This window comes from Amblyomma maculatum, chromosome 5 (genome assembly GCF_055883805.1).
Source record: "Amblyomma maculatum isolate TAMU_Amacu chromosome 5, ASM5588380v1, whole genome shotgun sequence".
Classification (NCBI taxonomy): Eukaryota; Metazoa; Arthropoda; class Arachnida; order Ixodida; family Ixodidae; genus Amblyomma; species Amblyomma maculatum.
Genome location: NC_139348.1, coordinates 163,106,013 through 163,112,012, shown reverse-complemented (window position 1 = coordinate 163,112,012; position 6,000 = coordinate 163,106,013).

The following is a 6,000-nucleotide window of genomic DNA, read 5'->3' as shown; positions in this document are numbered from 1 at the left end:
TTCGGAGCCATACGGGTTGGCCAGGAACAAGCGGGGGAAGGTTTCTTGTGTGCAGGTCAGCATGCATGTGTTGTTTCTGCCTTTCTTGCAGAAGATTCTGGTGAGCCTCAGTTGGAAAGCTTGGTTTCAAGGCACTTGGTAGTGTTGGTAGGAATGTGCGAAGCTTTCTATTCATCAGGAGCTCAGCAGGTGATTTTGCTCCTGGTATTGGTGTGGAGCGGTAGTTGAGGAGTACTACTACCAGGGAGTTGCCTTCATCGGCTGCTTTACATCATTGCTTTGATGGTCTGTATTGTCCTTTCCGCTTCACCATTGCTACGGGGGTACAAGGGAGAAGACGGCTGGTGTGTCACGTCCCAATCACGGATGAACTTTCTAAGCTCGTCGCTGTCAAAGGTGGTCCCTGATCAGATGCGATTGTCGCAGGAATGCCCACCCTGGCAAATGTTTCCTTCAGTACCTGTATCAGCGAACTTGCAGTGGTTGTTCTCATCTGCCGAACCTCTGCATACTTGGAAAAATAATCGACAATCAGCAGGTATGTCTTTCCCTGCAGATGGAAGAAGTCCATGGCGAGTCGTTGCCAAGGTCGATCAGGAAGGGCTCGGTCCAATAGAGGCTGGTGCGGATTGCTAATTTGATGTGATTGACATATGTAGCAGCTCTTGACCAAAGTCTCGATGTCCTGGCTTAGAGTTGGCCAATACACACTCTGGCTTGCCAAACCCTTGCCCGCAACGATTCCGCGGTGTGCTTGGTGAAGCGTGCGAAGCACATTTGCCTGGCATGCGGCTGATATAACCAAGCGTTGGCCGTAGCACACGAAGCCTTCCGTTGTGTAGAGCTCGCTTCTCACATGGTAGAATGGTTTGGCTTTGTTGTTTACCTGTGCGAGTTTTTGAGGCCATTCTTCTTTGATGCATTTGGCTACTGTTTGAAGAGTCGAATCTCGTGATGTCTCCTCAGCGATCACGCGAAGTCTGCTATGGGTTGCTTGAACCAAACTTGAAACGTCAAGTCCGGGGTCGTGATCTGCTGTTTCCATTATTGTTGACCCATCGGGAGCTCTTGATAAGGCATCTGCAACTGCTAGTTGTTTTGCCGGAACGTAAGTAAGAGTCACGGCGTACCGCTGGAGGCGCAGTAGTAGCCTTTGAAATCGGGATGACATTTTGTTCAGGTCCTTATTCTGCAGGCCAATCAGAGTTTTGTGATCCGACTGTATGGCCACTTCTCGTGCGAACGTGTAGTAGTGAAATCTTTCACACGCAAACACGACGGCTAGCAGTTCTTTCTCGATTTGAACATACTGCTGCTGGGTGGCTGTGAGTGCTGCTGAAGCGTAGGCCACGGGTCTGCCTTCTTGCAGTAAGACTGATCCCATTCTGTAGGAGCTGACGTCCATAGAAATTGTCGCGAAGAACGGGTGCCGTAATCAACCTTGGCTTCACGAGCTTGACGAGGTTGGTATGTTGTTGCGTCCAATGCCAGTGAACATCCGTCTTCAGTAGTTCACGAAGAGGGCTTGTGAGGTCCGGAAAGGTGGCAATGAATTTCGTCAAGTAGGTAACCATTCCAAGAAATCTCTGCAGTTCTTGCTTGTTTATTGGCAGTGGCATAGACTCCATGGCTGCCACCTTTGCTGGATCTGGAGCAATCCCATGGGATCATAGTTGATGACCAAGGTATGTAATGGACGTGAAAGCCAGCTGGAGCTTTTCCTTGTTAAGTTTCAGGTTGTTGGCTCTGGCGATAGGGCTTGGCAATTAGTTGCTGCTGAAACACCCTGTCTATGGCTTGTTGGAAAAGTTCAGGAGCTGTTGCAAGGCCAAATGGAACCCGAAGGAAACGATAGCGTCCCTAGGGCGTCGTGTAAGTGTACAAGCGCGAGCTTGGCTGGTCTAGGACCAGCTGGTAGAATACACTTTTAGCAACGAGAAAAGAGAAAATCGTTGCACCATTGAGCGTTGCGAACAACTCTTGAGGGACTGGAACCTGATAGTGCTGTCTTTTCACAGCTGCGTTCAGGTTGCGAGGGTTCAAACACAGCCTTACGTTGCCATCTTTTTTGTGAATAATGACAACTGGGTGAACCCACTCGGAAGGCTCTGTCACCTTCATTATGATGCCGTTCTCTTCCATCCGTTGCAGTTCGGCCTTCACTTTGTGCTCTATTGCGCAGGGTACTCGGCGTGGAGCTTACACCGTAGGAATCACTCCTTTTTTCAGTTTTATAGAGCACACCCCAGGCAATTTCCCAATGCCTTCAAATACATCAGAACAGTCGTCGAGCACAGTCTGGGTTGCTGTGCATGCAGCTACAGTTGTTCGCTGCGGCTGTGCTCTTTTGATGAGCTGCAATGCCTTGCATGCGTCGGCGCCTAAGATTGGCTTTAGCGGCTGGTTGACAATGAGGAAATTCAAGATGCAGGAGTTTTCGCCCGCTGAGCATTGCAGTTGGCATTCAGCATATATAGAAAATTCCTGTCCGCTGTACGTCGTCACTAGTGCATGCGTCGGCTTCATGTCTGGTTGCATACGCCAGTTTCTGATTTGATGCATGGGCATGATGTTCACGTAGGAGCCGGTGTCCAACTTGAACCCGATGCTGTGACCATTCACGCAGACTGTTTCGAGCCATTCTGAGGCACTGTTTACGTTGAAGAGATCGAGGCTCTCCAGGAAGAATTCTTGTTGCTGATCATGCTGCTGAGGACCTTCAAGGAGCCTGATTCGCTGTCTTGAGGAGCTGCTGCCTCGTTGGCGTTGTTTACACAGGCTCGAAAAATGCCCGAATTTGCCGCAGGCGTAACAGTTGTGACCGTAAGCGGGGCAGGCGCGCGGCTTGTGCGTTGTTCCACAGCGCGAGCATTCGCGTTGCTGCTTCTGCTGCGGGATCGAATGCGGGGTCCTCGAAGCTGGTTGTTTTGACGAGTTCCATCTTTTCTGATTGTTTATGGCTTGCACTTCAAGCTTGGGCTCTTGCAGGTCTTTTACGTGTTTCTTAGAAATCTCTGCTGCTTTGCATGTTGTAATTATCTTGTCAAGCGGGAGGTCCCGTTCACGGAAAAGTCGCTCCCTCAATGCTGCGTCTCTAATTCCGACAACGATGCGGTCCCCTATGAGCCTCTCTGCTTTTTCTCCAAAATCGCATTTTTCTGCTTGCCTCCGGAGGTCAGTTACAAAGTCGTCGAACGGTTGGTTTGCTTTTTGTTGCATGCTGTTGAAGACAGCCGACGCCTGTATTACGTTTTTGTATGACTTGTACAGAGCGTCGAACTGCTCGAGGAGGTACGTAACTTGATCCGGCGTCTGCGCACCGTCGGCGCTAGGAGGTTGAGGAGGGAATGTCTGGGCGACGCGGCGGCTGCGGGGCCCGAGAACATGGAGGAGTAGGGCCTTGCGAGTAGCGGGAGGCTTGCTGGCGTACTCACATGCGAGTTCGTAGATGTTGTAGGCGTCTTTCCAGTCTTCCCATGCCTGGTGCGGGTTGTCGCCGGGCTCGAAGTGAGGAGGTGGTTGCAGAAACACACTGGCCGTATTTACGGGGTTCTAGGTTATTCTGACACCATGTTATGTTTGGTTATTGTCGGAGAGACTGACGACACGGGCTAGCTCAGTTGTGAACAGAAAAGAAACTAAGGTTTTTCAGGATTTGAACTTGGGTCGCGGTTACGTAGGTGGCGCTGTCTGGAGCCTTGTTAGGATTGAGGCGGCCAAGTAGAGATGGCGCGACAGGATGAGAAGTCGAGTTGCAGTTGTGCGCATACATAACAGTCAGTAACGACATTAAACGCGCGGCCATAGAAGTAAGGCCTAAATTTCATAGTTGCCCACACAACCGCGAAGCATTCCTTTTCCGTAGTGGAATAATTTGTATCAGCGCGGGAGAGCGTGCTGCTGGCATACGCAATGACCCTTTCCACGCCAGCTTGGTGTTGAACGAGTACAGTGCCAAGGCCGATGTTGCTGGCGTCAGAGTGGACTTCGGGGGGAGCGTCTTCATCAAAGTGCGCAAGAACAGGGGTAGTCTGCAGTCGTCTGCGCAGCTCCACAAAAGCTTCCTGTTGCTCGGCGGCCCACACGAACTGTATATCATCCCGCGTGAGGCGCGTCAGGGGTGCGGCTATCTTGGAAACGTCGGCGATGAAGCGGCGGTAGTACGCACACAGACCCAGGGAACGTTTCAAACTTCTCTTCGTGGCAGGTACGGGAAAATTAGCGACAGCGGCAGTTTTGTCGGAGCCTGGCCTAACGCCTGCGGCACTCACAAGATGACCGAGAAACTTTAACTCTTTGTAGCCAAAGTGGCATTTCTCGGGCTTGAGCGTCAAGTCAGCTGACCGGAGGGCATCTAATACTGCGCGCAGGCGTTCGAGGTGTTCTCCAAAGGTTTCAGAGAACACGACAACATAGTCGAGATAAACTAAACATATTTGCTATTTGAGGCCAGTGAGAACGGTGTCCATCATGCTCTGAAAAGTAGCCGGCGCTTAACATAGGCCGAAAGGCAGCACTTTGATCTCGTACAGTCCATCTGGGGTGACAAAAGCTGTTTTTTCGCGGTCCCGCTCATCGACCTCAGTCTGCCAGTACCCGCTCTTTAAGTCAATGGAGGAGAAGTACTGGGCGCAACGAAGCTTGTCGAGCGAATCGTCGATACGGGGCAGCGGGTAGACGCTTTTTTTTTTTCATGTTCAGCTTTCGATAATCAACACAGGAGCGATGAGTCTCATTCTTTTTCTTTACCAGCACGACAGGGGATGACCACGGGCTGTTGGATGGTTGTATGACGTCATCACAAAGCATCTCCTGAACTTGAGTCTGAATCGCTTCACATTCCGCCGATGAGATACGGTACGGCTGCTGGCGGATAGGGCGGGCGTCGTCAGGAGCAATGATGCGGTGCTTCACAAGAGGAGTTTGCTGTACTTTTGATGAGGACGCGAAGCAGGTTCTCTACTCTAGTAAGAGGGCTCGTAGCTAGCTCACGCTTTTGTGTGTCCGAGAGATTTGTACTAATATCAAAACGGTGAAGGGGCGGGTCCACAGTGCTAACAGCCCCAAACGTAGAACATTCTGAAACATCCGCTAAGGAGTCAGCGAATGCGATGGCAGTAGCACGAAAAAGTTCCGGAGTTCGTTGAAGTTAGTCACCAGGAGCTCAGACCGGCCGTCAGGGAGGTGAATGAGGCTGCGCGAATGCGATGGCAGTAGCACGAAAAAGTTCCGGAGTTCGTTGAAGTTAGTCACCAGGAGCTCAGACCGGCCGTCAGGGAGGTGAATGAGGCTGCGCGCTGTACATATACCGTGGGTAAGCAATAGAGACTGGTTGTCTTCCGCGACCGCAGGCCCGTCATGCAGTTCGTCGTAAGTAACAGTCACAAAAATACTGGCGCGTGGCGGAATCGAACTGCTCTCGGCGGAAATTCGAAGGGCGGCGCGGCATTGGCGATTCTTGGTGTAAGTATCAGCATCTTTCTCGGTCGAAGATGTCACTTTGCGCTTCCGGAGCTCGATAATAGCTCCATACCCCAGGAGACAATCAACACTAATGATAAAGTCACGGGAGCAGTCAGGTATAGCGAGGCAGCTTGCAATGAACGTGGAGCTGCGAATTTGAACTCTTGCCGTGCACAGGCCACTAGGAATTACATGTCCGCCAGCGGTGCGAATCTGCGTGCCGGACCATGGTGTCATTACGTTTTTTAAGAAGCGCGGCTAGCTTCCCGCTTATAATCGAAAAATCAGCGCCAGTTTCCACTAATGCGCTAACCTTATGGCCGTCGAGAACCACGGGTATGTCCAGCGAGAATCGATCTTCATGCGTAGGAACTGTCGTCGCTGTCGTAAAATCGCGATCGCTCACGGGTCTCGTTGTCAGGGGGTCTCGTCACGTTGATTGCAAGCGGCCTCGCCGCCGGAAGTCACTGTCTTTAGTTTTCCCGGCGGGGACTTGGCGAACGTCGCTGCGCCATCCAGGAGGATCTGGGCTGCAGC